The sequence below is a fragment of the Dasypus novemcinctus genome, chromosome 19 (assembly GCF_030445035.2).
Source record: "Dasypus novemcinctus isolate mDasNov1 chromosome 19, mDasNov1.1.hap2, whole genome shotgun sequence".
NCBI lineage: Eukaryota > Metazoa > Chordata > Mammalia > Cingulata > Dasypodidae > Dasypus > Dasypus novemcinctus.
In genome coordinates this window covers 23,661,091-23,681,377 of record NC_080691.1, presented here as the reverse complement: position 1 = coordinate 23,681,377, position 20,287 = coordinate 23,661,091, and the positions used below count along the sequence as shown (strand labels likewise).

General features: G+C 44.4%; 1 pseudogene; it reads right to left on the bottom strand.

The window, feature by feature from the left end:
• Positions 1–34: 34 nt before the first annotated feature.
• On the bottom strand, positions 35–11,391 carry LOC101417835 (cytoskeleton-associated protein 2-like; annotated as a pseudogene).
• Between the last annotated feature and the right edge of the window lie 8,896 nt (positions 11,392–20,287).

Sequence of the window (20,287 nt, the reverse complement as noted above, 5' to 3'; positions counted from 1 at the left end):
TTGCCCCTGAAGCACCATCCAGGGCAACTCTGTGGGGGGTTTTAACATCACTGCTGGGCTCTTTTGTTTTGACCTCTTGTTCTTTTTCACAGTCTTGAAATGTCACACTTCTGCGTTTATTTTCCATCTCCAGTTTTCCTGGCTCTAGGTGAACATCTATATTTTCAATATTGACTTCTTAAAATTGTTCCATGGCTGCCCAGACCTCAGTATTTTCTCCAAAATGAACTTTCTCTTGATTCTTCAGTGTTAGAATGTCTACAATAGATTGAACCCCTGCCAGAATGGTTTTCTCGTAGATTTGTGATATTTTCAATAGGACTTGTGATTGGTTCAAGACGTGTGAGGCATATCCAATAGTTAACACGTTTTTTGGCATCTGGAATATCTTTAATCAGGTCGTTTGGTACGGCCAATATTTCTTCTCTTGGGCATCCTTCGTTTATCAGGTTCAGGCATTCAGAAAATGCCTTGTTTACTTTTTCAGTAAATTTGTGCATCATCTTCTGCCCTGGTAGCCTAGAGGGACAACTGGTTTCTCCTTTTATCCTTTAGGCTCAAGCCGGGTAAGTATGCAGCTAGGGGGCCTTTTCAGCACTCTTCTTTGACCAGCTTTCCACTCAAATTTCTCTGTTTGCTGCCGTCTCTTTGGCCGGAGCTGATCTAGCAAGGGTTGCTTTTACTACAGTGTGTCTTCACTGGTCAGTGGTTTTTTACTTTTCTACCAGTTTGGAATTAGAAGATGAAGCAGGCCTGGTTAGGATTTCAGAAGCTCTGCTGTTTGATCATGTCCCATTTCTTTCCTGAAAAGAACTGATTTTGTCACTAGGTAGACCTGTTTTTAATTGTATGGTTGAAGTTCTCTCACTTCACTGTTACACTGCTGGTGTTCATAGGCGGAGGCTCTGGGGCTTTAGAGATAGTTGAACGTTTCTTCAGAACTCTCGTCTTTGACTTGTAGAGGTTTTCTAAATACATTAACCTTAGACTGATCAGTTTAGCCATGATAAGATCTAAGCACATATTTTTGGGGATGTCCAAGTTCTTAGGCTTTTTTAATGAAAGCTTTTCCCAATACTACATAAAAGTTTCTGTATACTACATGAGTGAATACTCACCAGTGACTTTATAGCTAACCTGAAACCCTGCTGTATTTAAATTCCATTGTAAAGGACATAATACTTTAAAATTTTAAATTTTGTCATAAAGTAATGATTTTTAGCATTCACTGTGTGCCAAGGCACTGTTCTAAATACTTACTATTTACCTGTTATTGATCCTATGACTATATGAGGTAGGTATTATATCCATTTTATGAATGAGCATACTGAGGCACAGAGGAGTTATCCTCAAAGGAAATCTTTAAAAATGGAGTAAAATACCATTGAAGCAGCTCTTGATAACATTTCGATGTATTTCCTTTAGTCTCAAAATAAGTTACAGATATAAAATATTTTAAGTGGATTTGCAGACATAATTGTGCAAAACAAAAATATAAATATAATTATAGCCATAACATATCCATGGCTCTCTACTTTGGTTAGTCTTCAGTGGGTATGGGGTATGGAGTAGAATAATGAACTGGAAATTGAGAATTATGAATTCTAGATCTTACTATTTGACTTTGAACACATGGTATAATATCAAGGTCTCTTTTTAAATATCATTTGTAGCATGTATATTTCAAACCTCATGATTCATAAGATCTATTCTGACTCTAAAACTTGGTGCTTTTGACCTATATCCCTATTCTTTACCTCTTGGTTATAGCTGGAAACTTCTGAGAACTTCAGTTTAATTCAACTTAGAAATCCAGTGTTAAGTTTAAATTTTTCTTTCCTTGCCTTTTTTGCCTAAAATTTTCCCATCCTAAAAACAATACACACTTATAGGAAATATGGAAAATACCAATAAACTGAAGAAAGGAAAATGACTCAGGTTTACACCAGCCTTTGAAGTCAACCATTAACATTTTGATGTATTTCATTACATTATTTGAAATAGTTGCTTATTTGCAATTTCATCTTTTTAAAAAATGTGAAAGTATTTTTTTTACTTAACATAATATTTAATAGCTAGCATTTATTACACCCGCCCCTTTCATTTCAAACAGGAAAGGAGTTTGTTTTTTTTAATTAAAGACCAATAATCCACAGGGAGGCGAATAAATCATACTTCTTTGATGCGTTAGGTCTGCATGACAAATGACAGGGAAAATTTTAGTATAAAGAAATTTGGAAGTTTAATAAAAGTCATCATTGCCAAAAAAAAAAAAAAATCTAAACACAGGTTTCTTGGGCATATTAGCATCTCACTTTGGATTTCCTATAGTCATTTGGTTTTTCTTACTTTTTTTTTTTTTAAGTGAAATGCCTGGCTAAATGTCATGTGTTGATTATGGGGATTATCTTTAATTGGTAACAACTGAAGAATTTTATTAATATCCTTAAAATGATGTATATCGACTGCTATAGTTGAATTGGTTAATTCATTAGAAGGTTTTAAAGGAATACAATATTTTTCCATCCCTATATTATTTTTGCTCTCTGTAGTTCTATTGGCATTTTCTTTTTCAGCCATTGTTGTTTTAAGTTTCAGAACTTTTTTCCTTCTTGGACCTGGTGTTCAGATGACATCACTCCCTGATCTTGATTGGATAATCCTTTATCTTTCTGTTTGTAAACAGAAAGTGATTTTCTTCCTAATAGTTTTGCTCATGTGTTTGTCTTATTTGCTGTCAGCACGCGGCCAGACCCTCTGACTCGGCGGCGGGGTTGTGGAACACAGCTGAGGACTTCACAGCCCAGATGTCCAGCTCAGCCAATGCTGGCACTGTTAGTTTTGTATAAAAGAATTGACTTGATCGACAGCCTTACCTGAAGAGCTTTGCGATGAGTGTAGTTCGTAATGGTGTGTACTTTGAGAGAGTGGTAGTTTAGCTGGGATTGGAAAACAGCCCCTGCAGTGGTGACAGCCTCTGTTAGCCTGAGTCTGGGACTGAAGACACCTTTGCCTCTTCATCTCGGGATGATCCTGGGCCTGGGCTTTGGTGTGGACAGAATCAGGCTGTGGATGAAGAAGACAATTTGTGGGATTCCAGCTTACCTCTCTTTATTTAAATAAGAAATGTTTCATTCTCACTGGGGCCTTGTTACTTCTTGGTACCCAGTCCTTGTACCCGGTTCTCTTTCTGAGCCCTGCTTGTGTGCAGTATGCCACCTAGTTTTTACACTTCCCGTATCGGTCCACACTCTGCTAGAAGTTGCAGTGGTGTTGCCGTGTTCTGGTACTGTTTTTAACAAAACAGCATTTGGTCGAGTGAGTTCTTAAGAGTAAGCAGAGGTGGCAGCAGGTTTCGTGGCAAGCTCGCAGATTCAGGGGCACACCTCTGGATGCCGTCTGTGTGTGAGCCACCGGGACTCCCATCCTGGCTTCCAACTTCTGTGTCTTCTCACAGAGGGTCTGGAGCCTTGCCTGAGCTGACTCAGTGCTCTGATCCTGGTTGCTGTGTATATAGGCTCTAGTTGGCCATTAGGTTTTGCTCCACTTTTTGTCTCCGTGGCCCCTGTCGTCAGTTTTACTGAAATCATATATGGGCCTGAGGAAACCCAAAAGCAGTAGAAACTCATGGCTTACTTTGCTGGTGATACCCCGTGTTTCTTCGTTCTCTGTGTGATACTGGTCATGCAAAGCTGGTTTCCCAGGTTGTTAGGAAGAACGGATTGCTTTCTTCAAGGCTCACTGCCAGCCAGCAAAGCTCTAAATAGAAACCCCAAAGAAGTCATTTCAATATGAGCAGCTTCTGAAAAGACTGTGGAGTAGTTTTTGGAGGCAGTCACCAGTGACTCCAGATCCGGGTTAGGGTCTAAGACTATATTGGAGCAACTCTATTTGTTGACTGAGCGTTCTCTACCACTGACCTCATTTCAGACTAAAAGTCTAAAGATAAACGATTCGTAATGAATCTTAAAGAAAAAGTAAAATAACCAACCTTTCACTAACCACTAGTTTTCCCCTTTTAGGTAGTTGCGAGCCACAGCTAGTAGGGTCTGCTCAAGCGGTGAGGGCGTCTAGGCTAATGGAATAGAGTCCTGCGTTTTGGGCCAGGTGTGCTCATGTGGGTCCTGGTGATGGGAATCCATCTGTGGCACAGATCTTGGATCTGTGGGACCTAGTATTGTCTGCCAATTTAGATAAACATAACATAGTTTTTGGTGCTTTTAGCTCAGGAAGCAAAGATTGTCTGAGGCTGCAGCCCTGAAATGGAGAATAGTTGAGATCTAATCAGGAAGGAGTTCATGACATACTTTACCACCAAGGGAGTCTAAGATAAAGCTATCTGGCAATTGCTCACCAGAAACCTGCCCATCGTCCCCCATCCCATCGCTCCTTGTATATATAAGCAGAAAATGAGGTACAACTGCAGTAGTAATAGAATGAATTATAATTTGGCAGACTAGAAATATTCTGAATGACTGAGGTCTACCTCAATGAAGGCTTTTACAAAAAAAAAAAAAAAATACATTTCCACATAAGAGAAGTTCATATTTCTGCTTCTGGTCAAAATGGAATAACAGGAACCAGATTGCTACCTAAAACTATTTAAAAACTGGATAAATTGTATAAAACAACCTTTTAAGACACTGGCTATCAGGCAGCACAGTTAAGGTTACAAAAATACCCAGCCCCCAACAAAGTAAAATTCACATGGCTGGCATCCAACAAAATATCTAGGCATGTAAAGAATCAAACTATAACCCACAAGGAGAAGTTAATCAATAGGAATGGACTCAGACATGATATAACTAGTGGAATGAGGATGTTAATACAACTATTAAAATTACATTCCATGTGTTCAAGAAGGTAGAGGAAAGATTGAACATGTTAAGTAATGTCAAAGACCCAAGGATTTTATTATAATCTTATAGGAAAAATAATTCTTTTGGCTCTTCTATGTCTGAGAAAGTCTTTAATCACTAGTGTACCTGCACTTTTAGAAATGTTAAAGGAATCCTGTAGGTAAAAGGAAAACAGCACCAGATGATGCTTCAGATATGGCAAACATGTAGGTAAAGATTTTTCCCTCATTAGTAGTATTGAAAGTTAATGCATGGTTTAAAGAAACATTATGTTGTTATGGAGTTTAATATATGTAGAAGTAAAATGAGTGGCAATTATAGCCCAAAGGCTGGCAGGGAGGATGGAAGCACACTGTTGTGAGGCTCTTATCCCACATATAAAATAAGTACTAGAAGATAAACCGTCATAAGTTAAAGGTATAAACCCTAAAGGCGTATACTATAAACCCTAGGGCAACCACCAAAATGAGGTTTTAGCTAATAAGCCGACAAAGGAGGTAAGATGGAATCATAAAATACTTAAACCAGAGGAGCAGGGATAGATCAGTGGCTGAGCGCCTGCTTCGCATGTCCAAGGTCCCAGGTTCAATTCCCCATACCTCCAAAAAAAAAAACCAAACCAAAAAAATTCAATCCAAAAGCAGGCAAAAAAGAAAGGACAAATCAGACATGAGTAACAGGATGGTATATTTAAATCTGAACATAAATATAAATCATCTAAATATCCCTATTAAAAGGCAAAGGTTGTCAGGATGTTTGTAAAGTGGTTTTCTTATAGGCATACTACAGCTGGGCTTTGCTTTTTATCCAAAGAAAAATGGGCAAAAGTAAAAGGATGGAAAAGCTATTCCACACTAATATTAGTCAAAGTTGGATTGACTAGGTTAGATTTCAAACAATACTACCGGATAAAGTCATTCCATAATGATAAAGGATCAGGTTATCAAGAAGACATAATGATAGAGGATAGAGACTCTAGAAGTGGACCTATGCATAAGTTGTCAACTAACTTTTTTTAAAAAACAAAAGTACATTGCTATGGGAAGAGTAGGGGCTGGGGGCGGTTGGGTTGAATGGGACCTCATATTTTTTTAATGTAATATTTTTTAAAAAAATGAATTAAAAAAAAAAAAGTACAAAGGCAACACAACAGAAAAAGGGTCTCTTCAAATGTTGCTAGAACTATTGCATGTTCATATGCCCCCAAATTGTCCTTAATCTCTCTCACGATATATATAAAAATTACCTCAAAATGGATCATAGACCTAAATGTAAAACCTAAAACTATAAAACTACAAGAGTACTTAACATCTTTGTGACCTTGGCTTAGGCAGCATCTTTAGATAAGAATTCAAAAGTGATTCATAAAAAGAACAAATTCTAAGTCAGACCATCAAAATTAAGACTTGTCTTTGAAAAAAAGTCACATAGAATATTTGCAAATCATATCTGATAAAGGGCATATAAAAAGACTATACCCCTTTAAACCAACACAAAAGTGGGCAAAAGATTTGGACACTTCAAAAAAAAATGTTAAATGAGCATAAGTTTCTCAGCATTCATCAGGGAATGAAGATTAAAAACTACAGTTAGATATCATTAAGCACCTACTAGAAAAGCTAAAATTAAAAAGACTAAACTTACCAAGCATTGGAGAGGATTTGGAGTAACTGGAATTCTCAAATGCTGCTACTAGGAATATAAAACTGTACAATCACTTGGACATTTGAGAAATGCCAAACTGTTTTTCAAACACACACCTACCTCGTGACCCACTCTCAGGATGGCACAAGTACAGAGTTGGCACTTGGGCTCACTCTTGGGTTTGCGCCTTCTTAAATTATGCTCTCTTAGGTCTTCTCTTGCCTCAACCTAGCCCAGCTCTGGGTGACACTTACCCAATTGCTGTTTACTCTTTGGATGTTCGTACCTCACAACTGTTCAACACTCTCGTCATCCATGTCTGGAGCATCAGAGGATGAAGGGAACAAGCCAATTCTGGATGCTATCAGAATCTGTCAGAACTTTTCCCAGAACCCCCACCAAACTATTCCTGTTTCACTGGGCCTTTCTCTGAAGTGATGACTTTGGCGAGGGTAAAGGATTATGTGGATGAGCCTAGAGGCTTGAGCTGATCCCCCAAAATTGAGAAGTCATATTATTCTGAAGATGCCTTCAGTCCCTCTGGCTGGCCCTGAATCTATAGGAGCCAGTGACTTGGCTACCCCTTGTTTCGCAAAGTCATGCCTGTCTTGTTTGTATTGCTGTCATTTAGTTTTTAGTCCTGTCCTTGAGGGCTGCTTGATGCGGTGGTTCTACAGCCTCATATGGATAGAATTATGACTGATGACAAAGATGTGAACCCTTCTCAGCCCCCATTTACGGTCTTGTGGTGGTCATCTCTCTGGCCCAGATCTGGAACTGATGTGTTCCTTGCCCCCCAGGTAGGGATTTGTGCCACCAGTTCTAAGACTGTGTAAGGACACTTGAGAGTGACCCTCACTCTGCTTTTGTGGGAAATGACACATTGACTATGCTTCTCTTCATGGATGTAGCCCATGGGCTCCTTCAGAATGATTTTAGACTGTGGTAAGGCCAGAGAGAGTGATGGGGTGGCTAAGGATGAATAGGGTGAGGCAAATAGGTAAGACCTCATCCTAGGGGCAAGTTTTACCCAACTGCTTCCTGGGGTGATGAGATGGCAAATTGATAGCATGATTTGAAGGGTGGGTCAGGCTCCAGAGTGTCTGTGGTCTTGACCTCTAACCCACACTGTTCTTTTGTAAACTGTGTTAACTTGGTGGCCCAAACTAAATCCGTGGGTCTCACCATTGCAATGGCTAAGACCACCATGCCTGAGCATGACCCCAGGGAAAGAAAAATCAGAGCAAGGTGCTCCCCTCCCTTTGAGCTTGTTTCTTAAAGTTTTACCTCCTAGAGAACGTGGCTCTATGAATAACTTTGACCTTAACCAATTCATCAGATGTCCATTCCTTGTTCCTTTCCCTGATGTCACCCCTATAAGGAAGTAATTGTGCTCATACCTAGTGCATATGTCTTGAGGGAGCTCAGTGCTAGGAGGAATTTTGAGTAACAGCAGTGACTTAGAATTCTTCCTCCCAAACTTGAAGAGTTGGATATGTCTACTTCCCTGTCACTGAAACAGTCCCTCACTGCAGAATCTTTGTGTCAAGCTAGAGCCCTGAAATTAGAGTAGCTCATGAATGGCAGAGAGCTAGATATCTGTCTAATAAGAATTCTGTATTAAACAAGATAGCCTGGCAGCCCTTGAGGTTGATAAAACTCCTCATCTTTTATTGAGAATAAAGGAGGGGCAAATTGTAAACTTTTTGTGGTATTAAAGGTAAAAGAGAATTAGAAAAATGTACAAGAGAATGCAAGTCAACAGCAAATATTAGTCAATAGGGAGATGTCTTTTCACATAAGGAGATTTCTGTCTGTCATACTGCAAGAATGTGGGAAAAGGAGCCCATCATAAGGGAGTCTGGGAAAACATGCTGGCCCTTAAGTGGTGTGGTAACAATGCTCTCTTCATTTTGGAAATGGACCCTGGGGACTTTAGGACCCCCTGGTCACAGGTGGTATCTGCTTATCCAAACCTAAGTAGTCCTTGGAGATTGAAACATCTCCAGATTGAAACATCTGGACCAAGACTGGGAACCCCTCACGGTGGTCCCCAAGATTGTCCCCGATTTGATGATTCACTAGGAGAACTCCAATGACTCTGCATATAGCCACACTCATAGCTATGATTTTATTGCAGTGAAAGACTGCACAGCAAAATCAGCACAGGGGACAAGCACATGGGGCCAAGTCTGGAGGAAACCAGGCATGAGCTTCCAAGAGACCTCTACAGTGGAGTCACACAGGGTGTGCTTAACTTCCTCAGCAATGAGTTGTGATGTGTGAGATGGCTAATGGAGAAGCTCATTAGAGCCTCAGTATCATGGGCTTTTATTGGGGGCTGATTACATGGCACCCTTTCCTTAGCACATACCAAAACTCCTGACTCCCTGGACAGCAGCTGTTCAGCATAAACCACTTTGTTTGCCCGAACAGAGGCACAATGAGCCACTCTGATTGGGGAATGGTGAGAACCCTCCCCAAATCCACGTCCCAGATGCCACCAGGGGCTCAGCCTTGCAAGCCAGCCCTTCCTAAAGATGGCGGTTTGAGGCCTGCTTATGTAAACTGTGTTATTTCTTTTCTGTACACCTCCCTTCCCAGACCAGGCCACTTCCTTCCCTGAGCATCCTTGGAGTCCATTTGCTGCTGAGAAAGACTTTCCTCTCTCAAACAAAGTGACTTGTTTTCTGGAAGTCTTGCCACTGTCCCATTGAGATTCTGGATTCCACAAATGGGAGGAATCTTATAAGCCCTATGTAGAGGCTGCCAGAGTCAGAGAATGATGACTGGTGCTTCATAGCATCAAAAATTTCTAAAGGGTGGGGGAAAAGGAGTTTTTCCTTGATGGGTATAGAGTGTTTATAAATGAAAAAAACATTAAGACACTAAGAAGGTACCTCCAATTCCTGCTCTGGATTGTACTCAGAGAGACATCTAACAAGTTAGCTATCAAGTCATGCTAGAAGTAATGGACAAAATGGGCACTTTGGACCCTGCCAAACACAACCTTTAAGTGGTAGCAAATACCTTGACAAGAACGCCAGTTCTAGCAGAACCTTATGCTGGTGGCAGAGCCTGAATGTGTCAGGTAAGAGAGGACAATGCCACTCCATGAACATGAAGCTGGACTAAGTTGGTCCCATGGCGTGATGGCAGATCAAGAGGAATTTTGCTAATCTTATTGGGAAAAGGATAAATGAGAGGATGCAAATCTACAGAGATATAATTATAGATGGAGAATATATCTCCATTTGAGCCTTCCCATGAATCTTCCCCTGTACCTGCTTATAAGTGGGTCCCATGAGCTTATAGACCGGCTGTCAGCATTGTTCCCTGAATTAGCACATGTCAGGAAGACCCCATTCAGACCAAGAGCTCAGGGAAACACCTTTCGCTCCTGAGCCTTGCCAAAAAGCAATAAGGGAATCAACGCTGCTTTTCCTGAGACGTGCCCTTGAGTTGCCCTGCAGTCTCAGGAATTCTTGTAGGGGTTACAGGATTTTCCAAAAGTGGAGGGATAGACAGGCTTCAATTAAAAGAAAATAGGCCTTGATTCTTATGTCCTAATATGGGTGGAGGCAGCAGGAATAAGGAAGTAAAATAACTTTAGATGGTATAAGGCTTCAGGCTCTGGTCCCCTCTGCTTCAAGTGCAGGGGAGGGGGCTCATCTAGGAAACCCCTGACACCAGAGAACTGGTTTCCCATAGAGTGGTCCTTTGCTGGGGATGCCCTTGACCTCAAGTGAGGTCATCCCTCTGCAGAATCTAGGGAATCAGCTCACGTCCTGCAGGGCCTGGAGATGGTCCTCGAAGGGCCTAGAAGTGGACTCTGCTGTAAGCAAAATGTTCCTCTGGCTCTCCACCTCAGGTCTTCCCAGGATGAATCATGGGGCCTGCTGAGAACAGCACGCCTTTGCAAAGGCCGTGGACAGGGGCTCCTCCTGAGGGTCAGCCCTTCCTGAGACCAGCTCCTCCTAAAGAGGACAAGTGGCCTTCTTACAGGGACTCCTCCACTTTCTTAATCTATTGGGTGGGATTGTCACTCTCCCCTTGGTGGTCTGAGATTTCTGATCAACCCTCCTGTGTACCAAAGCATTTATCCTGGTCAGTCTGAAAGGGCCCTTTAAGTCCCTCTTCATGCCGGGGTGTCCTTTGCTGCATGATGAAGTCTTCTGGCCTGTGGGCTGACCTGTCATTCATGCAGAACGCTGCTCCATTTGTGGCCCTCTTCTCTCACCAGTCGGCACACTGTCTGGATCGAGTCCTCAGCGCTCAGTCCCCTTTGTCTCCACGGAGACCCTGTTTGGATGTGGAATCCACCCTGGATGGCTACGCGCAGGGCTGGACGGGGCCGAGGGAACCAACGAGAGACCCTGGCCTGCCTTCGCTGTTGTTCGCTGTTCCTTGCCGCCCTTCCCTCTGAAGGGGCAGGAAGTACGTGGTGGTCGTGGAGTCGGGCTGAGCTGTAGCCGTGGCAGCCAGAGTCGTGGAGGGAACACAGCCCTGGCTGGGGACAGACGGGAACTGATACCCACCCCCACCCCCATTCCCAGCTCCTGCCTGTGTGCCTCCTTAGCTACATCTTCTGGCTCCCCTGCCCTCTGGAAAGGGGTGAGCCTCTTGGAGCACAAAGCCCGTGGCAAGTGGTGGAGAAAGCAGGTCTTTACAGGCAGACCCCATAGCCAGCGCACACAGAGCCTGCCGTTGCCTGTTTCTTGGCCAATGTTCTGTGGAATGATGGTTTCCGGTGGAACGTGCAGTGGCCCACTCTGCTGTGGGGTCCTCTGTGCGGCGGTGGCCCTGGCCTCCTTGGAGCCTTTTTCAGTTCTCACTGGGGTCCTCCACCTGACCTGGTCCTGAGGAACTTACGCATACTGCTCGCCATCGCCATGCTCCCTGCTCTTTCCACCGCCCCTGCCGCTGTTCCTGCATCTCGAGCATCCACTGACGCCACTCTTGCTGCTGTACCCCCCGTCAGCTTCCCCTCTGCTGACTCTGCTGCTGGGGGGGTCCCTGGCCAACAAGGGAGACTGAAATGTTTTTAGGGCATAGTAATGTTTGCAGTGGGAACACCTCTGGCTCTCAGTTTTGGCTGGAACGTCATTCTTTGGCTGTGGTGCTCTGTGCAGCGAAACCCCTGCCCTCCTGCGGGGCCCAGAAGGGGGTGCAGGGGTCTGGACTTTGGCTTCTGAAGGTGGCCTTCATGAGCTAAAACAGTAATGCCCTCGGTCCCCAATGTTTTTCCATCCCTGTGGCATCAGTGTGGGCAAGGCAGGTGCTCGGTCGCTGTCCATGGCCCCTGGGCTCTTGGCAGTTTCCACGCACGTGGAATGTCAACATCCTTTCACTCCTAACTGCGGGCACCTGCCTCTCAGTGTCCAAGGGGGCCACAGGCTGCTCTGGCTGCACATGGAGAACCAGGGCTGCCTTGGCCAGGAGGGCAGGCTGCAGGGCAGTAGGACTCCAGGTCCCCCAATGGGGCCACCTCGAGACATGACTTACATTGTCTCCCAAGCTCCCACTGCGGAGTTGAGCCTGTTGCCCTCTGGGGCGCTTGGCCTGATGCCATCCCCTACGCGCCCCGCTTCCTGCTCCACTCTCCACCCCCATGACTGACCCTGAGGCCATTTCCTAGAGCTTTCCTATGGCCCCCAGAGGGCAGTAGGCGCTCCCAGTTGGTGGCCTCTGGTGCCAGGTGCTCCAGAGGTTTGTGGAAACTAAGATGAGAGCTGGTGCCATTGTTGAACTCCATGTCCCGTAACACTTAAGAAAGAGGCAGTGCTGGGTTCAAACCTGGGTTCATCTAGAGCCACAGTTAAGAGCAAGCTCTTTGGCGTCAGCATGTACTGGGGACCAATATGGCGAGGCAGTGACAGGAAGGGGATGGCGGAACTGCCAACGGGATGCACGGTGAGCCCAACGCAGAAGCCCGAGCCACGGCCACCTCTGGCAGTTTATGCTTGGATTATCCCCCAACAGGTAGTTAAAGATAACGTTTTTGTGCAATCTGTTTATCTTAAAAAAAAAAAAAAAAAAATTTAAAAAGTGGGGAAAAAAAAGTAATTGTCTTTTTTTAAAAGATAAACCATTAACATGGTTGGTAGCAATGCCTCAATATGTGTATACTTACCATCCACATGCAAAATGTTAATAGGGGAGAGTTAAAAAAGGAGGAGGGCCTTGAGTATATGAGAATCTTCTGTGTTTTCTGTATGACTTTCCTGTAACCTAAAGTTTCTTTGAAGATAAATTGAAAAAAAAAATCATAAGGAAATTTTAAAAAAAGAGACTGATATGGCCATAAAATGTGGAATTCAGCAAAGTATTCTAAGTTTGTCATGGAAGTCCAATGCAAAAAAGTAATGAAATATAGGCTGTGCATATGCAAATAGATTAAATAGAAAAAAGTAAATAAAAAATGAGTTTTTCTGTCTATTAAGGAAGCCTATGGCAATTTCTTTTAGAAGGGAGATGTTTAAAGAGAACGCCATGAATCTCAGCCTATAAGAATGATGGAAAATGATGGCAGTTTCAAATGTGCTCACTTGGGTTGTTTTTATCTTCTTTATTTTCTTTTAATGTTACATTAAAAAAATATGAGATCCCCATATACGCTCCACCCCACCCACGCCACCCCTCCCACATCAACAAACTCTTCCATCATTGTGGCATATCCACTGCACCTGGCGAATACATTATGGAGCACCACTGCACCATGTGGACAGTGGTCCACAGTGTAGTCCACACTCTCCCCCAGTTCACCCAGCGGACCACGACAGGACACACAACGTCCAGCATCCATCCCTGCAGCACCACCTAGGACAACTCCCAATCCTGAAAATGTCCCACACCGTATCTCTTCTTTCCTCTCCCGACCATCAGCATCCACCGTGGCCACCCTCTCCACATCACTACTACAATTTCTTCCCTTACTAATCACAATAGTTCCCCAGCAGAACACCAGTAAGTCTACTCTAATCCATACTCTATTCTTCCATCCTGTGGACCCTGGGATGGTTATGTCCAGTCCCCCTCTACATCAAGAGAGGGCTTAGACCTTCTTTAAGGAACTAGAAAAACTAACTATGAAATTTATTTGGAAAGGAAAGAGGCCCCAAATAGCCAAAGACATATTGAAAAAGAAAAACGAAATTGGAGGAATCACACTACCTGACTTCAAAACATACTACAAAGCCACAGTAGTGAAAACAGCATGGGGAAAATGGACTTGGCCCAGTGGTTAGGGCATCCATCTACCACATGGGAGGTCCGCTGTTCAAACCCCGGGCCTCCTTGACCCGTGTGGAGCTGGCCCATGCGCAGTGCTGATGCGCGCAAGGAGTGCCGCACCACGCAGGGTGTCCCCCGCGTAGGGGAGCCCCACGCGCAAGGAATGCACCCGTAAGGAGTGCCACCCAGCATGAAAGAAAGTGCAGCCTGCCCAGGAATGGCGGCGCCCACACTTCCCGTGCTGCTGACGACAACAGAAGCAGACAAAGAAACAAGACACAGCAAATATACACAGAGAACAGACAACCAGGGGAGGGGGAGGAATTAAATAAATAAACCTTTTAAAAAAAAAAACAGCATGGTTTTGGCATAAGGAAAGACACACAGACCAATGGAATCGAATTGAAAGTTCTGATATAGAACCTCATATATATAGCCATATAATATTCGATAAAGCCACCAAACCCTCTCAACTGGGAGAGAATGGCCTATTCAACAAATGGTGCCTGGAGAACTGGATATCCATATGTAGAAGAATGAAAGAGGATTACCATTTCACACCTTATACAAAGATCAACTCAAGATGGATCAAAGACCTAAATATAAGAGCCAAGACCATAAAGACCTTGGAAAGCAGTGTAGGGAAACATCTACAGGACCTTGTAATAGGAAATGGCTCCATGAATATCACACCAAAAGCACGAGCAGCAAAAGAACAAATAGATAAATGGGACTTCCTCAAAATTAAAGCCTTCTGCACCTCAAAGGAGTTTGTCAAGAAAGTAAAAAGGGAACCCACACAATGGGAGAAAATATTTGACAACCATATATCTGATAAGAGACTTATAACTTGCATATATAAAGAACTCCTATATCTTGAAAATAAAAAGATAAACAACCTATTTTAAAAATGGGAAGAAGATTTAAACAGACACTTCTCCAAAGAAGAAATACAAATGGCTAAAAAGCACATGAAAAAATGCTCCAAATCTCTAGCTATCAGGGAAATGCAAATCAAAACTACAATGTGATACCTTCTTACTCCCATAAGATTGGCAGCTATGGAAAAAACAGAAGAATTCAAATGCTGGAGAGGATGTGAAGAAATGGGAACACTCATTCACTGCTGGTGGGAATGCAGAAGGATCCAACCATTCTGGAGGACAGTTTGGCGGTTTCTCAAGAAACTAACTATAGATTTGCCATATGACCCAGCAATACCACTGCTGGGTATATACCCAGCAGAACTGAAAACAAGGACACAAACCGATATATGTACACCAATGTTTATAGCAGCATTGTTCATTATCGCCAAAAGTTGGGATCAACTCAAATGCCCATCAACAGATGAGTGGATCAATAAAATGTGGTATACACATACAATGGAATACCACTCAGCTTTAAGAACAAATACACTACAAACACACATGATAACATGGATGAATCTTGAGAACCTTATGTTGAGTGAAGCAACCCAGGCATTGAAGGACAAATACTACATGATCTCAATGATATGAAATAAGCAAGCTGCCTCAGAGAGTTAGAGACTGGAAGATAGGCTTTCAGGAAATCGGGGGGTGGAGGAAGGATGTGAACTGACATCTGCAGGGGTGGAATCTATGATGAGCTGGTGGTAAGTATGAGCACAAAGAAGAGATAAAATGGGGGCAAGGAGTTGCCTTTGCATGGGGCTTTGCAGGTTTGAGGGGGGCTGGGGATGGGCGGATGGGTAATATTGCCCAAAAAATTGGGGGGAGGGAGGGGCAACATACGAACATAGGAGAGTGTCAGGTGTTGGTTGAGAGTAAAATGCTCAGAAAATCCTATCAAAATATAATTAGGAGGGTTACCTGTTTAGGATGCTCGGAGGGGATAGTCTGACATGGGATGGACTCCTGGGGAATGTCTAAATGCTCATTTTGCCAGGGTGGGTTGTACCATTGGGTAGAGACCCAAGTAGTGAGAGTGGGGGTGGACCCACATACTGGGGAGGACTAATGCCATCAAATAGGGGGAACTGTATCTCTCAAGAGAAAGGGTGGCTCCCAGGGCATTAGGGCAGTTGAGTAAGTCAGGCCCTGAACACTGTTGCAAGTATCTCTGGACGTGGCTTCTCAGGAAATGGAGATTGGCTGTTGCTGTGGGCCCCAAGGGGAGGGGAAAATGGATGTTGAATGGATGGAACCAAGATAAATGTGGGGGCAAGAGAGGAGTTTCGTGAGAGTACACAAGGATGGATATAAAACATGTAAAATTACACCAAAAACATATAGGGGATGACAGACTAATAATGTAAATGATAATGTAAAACATAGGATAACTAAAAAATTTAGAAAACTGTATATCCTAAAGTATGGACCACAATGTAAGCACAGATGTCACCTAGTTTGAAACCTATTGTCTCAGAGTCTGTACATCAGTTTCAGTAAATATGATACGAATAAGTTAAAAGATTATCACTGTGGAAGGGAAAAGGTTTTATGGTGGATATATGGGAGTACTGTATATTGTATATATGAATTACTGTGATCTAAGGCTCTTGTGAAGAGAAGCTCAATAATTAGGAAAAAAGAAAGAAGAAGATAGGATGTAGAATTTTTCCAAATCAATATGTATTCTATATCTAACCTTTAAACTCATCGCTATATTCCATTTTACTAGTAAGGGAACCTGACATTATATTGGGCTTCACTTTTCAGGAAGTTTTGGATCACAGAGTGGTTCAACAATGGCAGTGGAGGAATACTGGTATGGGATGTTATGGACAGGCGATATATGGTTGACAGGGAGTTATACAGGGCATGTGTTCAGGGTGCATGGAAATGTTTGGATATACTCATAGTGGAAACAATTAAAAACAACAGCTGGGGGGAGTACTGGGTTACTGGCCAGGGGGGGCTCTGTCGTGGTCCCTAGGGGAGCAGCGGCAGTCCCCCAGGTGCAACGGTAAGGACCAGGAAGGAATGAGGGTCCAACAGTGAGCCCCTGATACTAATGACTATGCTTGTGAGCCTATACGCCTGAAATAAGAACAAGGCCTAAAGCAGCACTGTGCCTAAGAGTTCCCTCCTGACAGCCTCCGTGTTACTCAAATGTGGCCAGTCTCGAAGCCAAACTCAGCATGTAAATGTAATGCCTTCCCCCCAGCGTGGGACATGACACCCAGGGATGAGCCTCCCTGGCATCGAGGGATCACTACCAAGTACCAGCTGATGATGCAACTAGAAAATGACCTTGAATTAAAGGTTCAACACGGACCATCAGAATATCCCTGTCTACATATAATAACAGGAGTTAAAAATGCTGTTTGACCTAAATTAAGGGGGAAATGGAAAGGACAAATGAGTTTATATGGCTATGAGTCTCTAAAAAAGAGTCTGGAGGTTGTCAGAAGGATTGCCCTTATGCACATCAGAGCAGAGTCTCAGAGACAGATAAAGTAGATACAAACCCAGGTATTGGTCCTTTTGAGGGCTAAAGAGACCCACAGGTTCTATGGTCATGGCAGATGGGGTTCACTGCCATGTCAGTTGGCCCTTTTTTGGAGCTGGTGTTTCTGCATGATGGAGCTGGACTCATATGGGATCTCTTTTCATAAGCCTTTCATGCTACTTTACTGGAACTGTAGTTGGTGCTGGGGCTTAAGATATATCTAGGGGATTTTAATCTCTGGACTGACAATATGATAGCCAGGCCCTGACCTCAACAGACTTCAGCTCCTACACTCTGATTTATTGGACTTACTACACTCAGTTAACATGGAGTTGAAGAATGTCAACCACCACACCATGGAGCCTAGAGTGCCTACAAATGAAAGCAGGAGGATTGCATCCAATATCCATGTGGAATCTAAACCCCCTCTTGACATAGATGTGGAATGGACACAACCAAGCCAAGGTCCACAGGAAGAAGGAATACAGTAAGGATCAGAGTGGACTTAATGATATTCTATTCATGAACTATTGTGGTTAATAATCGAGAAAATGTGGCATTGATGTGGAAAAAGTGGCCATGGTGGCTGCTGGGTGTGGGGAAGGGGAGGAAGAGAAGAGATGTGGAGGCATTCTCAGGTTGGAGTTGTCCTGGGTGGTGCCCCAGGGACAATTGCCAGATGTTGTATGTCCTCCCATGGCCCACTGGATGGAACATGGCAAAGTGTGGGCTATGGTGTGGAACACAGGACATGTTGTGCAGCGATGCCCAGAGTTGTACTCACCAGACGCAATGGATGTTACATGATGATGGGGGAGAATGTTATTGTGGGGGGAGTGGTGGGGTGGGGGCGAATGGGGACCTCATATTTTTTTAATGTAATATCTTTTTTAAAAAATGAATAAATTGAGTAGAATTTGGAAAAAAAAAGGGGGGGCTTAGATTCCACATGGGCAGTGGATGCAATTCTCCTGCTTGCACTTGTAGGCACTCTGGGTTCCCTGGTTGTGGCTGACCATCTTCACCTCCCTGTTAGCTGACCTGGGTACGCCCAACAAACTAGAGGGTAGGAGTTGAAACTCTGCTGAGGCTCAGGGCCCAGCTGGCACATGGACAGTCCAGAGATTCAAGTCTCCTGAGTATACACCAACCCTAGCACCAACCACAGATTCAGTAGAAGTGACAGAAGAGGCATGTGTAGAAAGGTCCAACTCTATCACACTCAGGAACAAATGTCCTCACTTTTTAAGCTCATTGAGCTCTGGACTTAAGAACTGTACACTCTTAACGCGTATAAGAAAAAATTACTTCAAGCGATCTGGTGGCTGTTGAAATGCTCTGATCTGGTGGGAGTTCTGCCCCCAACGCTATCATGATATTATTGCTAAAGTGAGACTGGGATCCAGGACTCGACGTGGTTGGGGGGGATGTGAGAAGAAGAGGGGTAAGAACTCACGGAGCCCCTGCCCGCGCCACTGCCGTGTGCCTTGGAATTGCCTTTCCCCTCTTCCCAGGTCAGCTGACGAAGAGGAAAAGGGAGGAAACTGCCAAAAGGAATGTTTCCACTTCTGTCCTAAGCTGAGAGCTTGGCCCGCATCCTTTCCCCTTCCCTTGCAAAACCCCCAGCTTCTAGCCTCTTCCCTGACGAAGCCTATGGGCCCGCAACTGAGAGGCGCAGGAGCAGCCCCCCTTTCTCCAGAACACCCTCCTCCCTAGGTGCCCAGATGCCCGGCCCCGGTCTCAGCGGCTGCATCTGCTCAGGCCATAAATCAGGAGCAGGCTGCAGTGGGGTCAGGGCAACCAGAGGGCTGAGGGTATTAGGGGAGCAAATGGGCAGTGGCATGCTTCTATTAGCCTTGGCTCTGGAGCTGAAGGAAGAATGCCAGCTTTTAGCTGCTTGATAAACTCAGCACCTGCACATCCTGGGTCAGCAATTATGTCTTAAAGACTCCTTGGGAGGAGCTGGGGGTGGGGGCGGTCCTCTGGCAATGTGTGGCCAGAAAATCCCCGTCCCCTCATGTGGGAGGTGCACTAGGCCTGAAACCAACAGGAGGCTGGACTGGGGGCGCGGGCTAAGCTCTGGTATTTGCAGGGAGGGGCTAAGCGCTGGCTTGGCTCACAGGCCAGGCAGAGAAAAGGGTCATGCAAGGAAGCAGAGAGATGCCAGCGCTCGAGGTGGCCGCTGAACTGAACTCAGGTGGGAGACAAGGGGCTTTCGGCAGGGTGTCAGCAGCGTGGCAGACTGTCCTTGCAAAACGGTCACAGTGTTTCCCATCTTACAGGCTCCTCCGGAACTTTGCCAACCCCCACCAAGAGGGGGGGCCCGCATCCCCCCCCTTAAACCTGAGCCGGCCTCTGACTCCCTGAACCAATTGTACCATCCGTGGCTGGCTCACAAAGGGGGCATGGCTTCCACCTGGCACTCCACCGTGTGTGGCGCGTGCTCTTGGAACGACAGCATGCTGTGAGAAAGCCCCAGCTCTTCCCCAGGGAGAGGGCCGTCGGGAAAGAAACAGGTAACTGACACCAACTCACCAGCATGTAGATGGGGCTAATGAACCCACTTCCAGGGTGTCCCAACTGCTGCTGCGGGGAGCAGGTATAAGCCATCGCCCACTGTCCTGTCCAAATTACAGGTTCATGGGCAAAATCAATGGTTACTAGGTATGTAGGCCACTAGGTCTGAGCCAAAGATACATACTACAAACAGCATCCCAGCTCTGATATCCCAGCTGTGAAAAGAATACTTCCTCTTAAGAGGGATAAAGTGAGGTTCAGAGAGGTAAAACCATACACCAGAGGTCACAGGACTAGCGAGGGAAAGAGCTAAGATTCAAACCCAGGTCTGTTACCCTAAAGCCCTCACCTTTTTCCAAGCTACTAATCTAACTGTTGACTGCCTTGGTGATGAACCTCCCTAAACCACAGAGAGGTCAGTCGATCGTACCTTCAGTTAGCACCCAGAAAGGAGGTATTTAATTCCTAACTGCCTGGTGAGACTCAGAGGGTGTGAAGGAAATCATTGCTGCAGATTCTTCATCGCTGGGGAGGAGATGCCTTGTCTGTTTAGTAGTAGTATTTTTTTGTTGGTAGACTTAATTTTTGTAGATCAGTTTTAG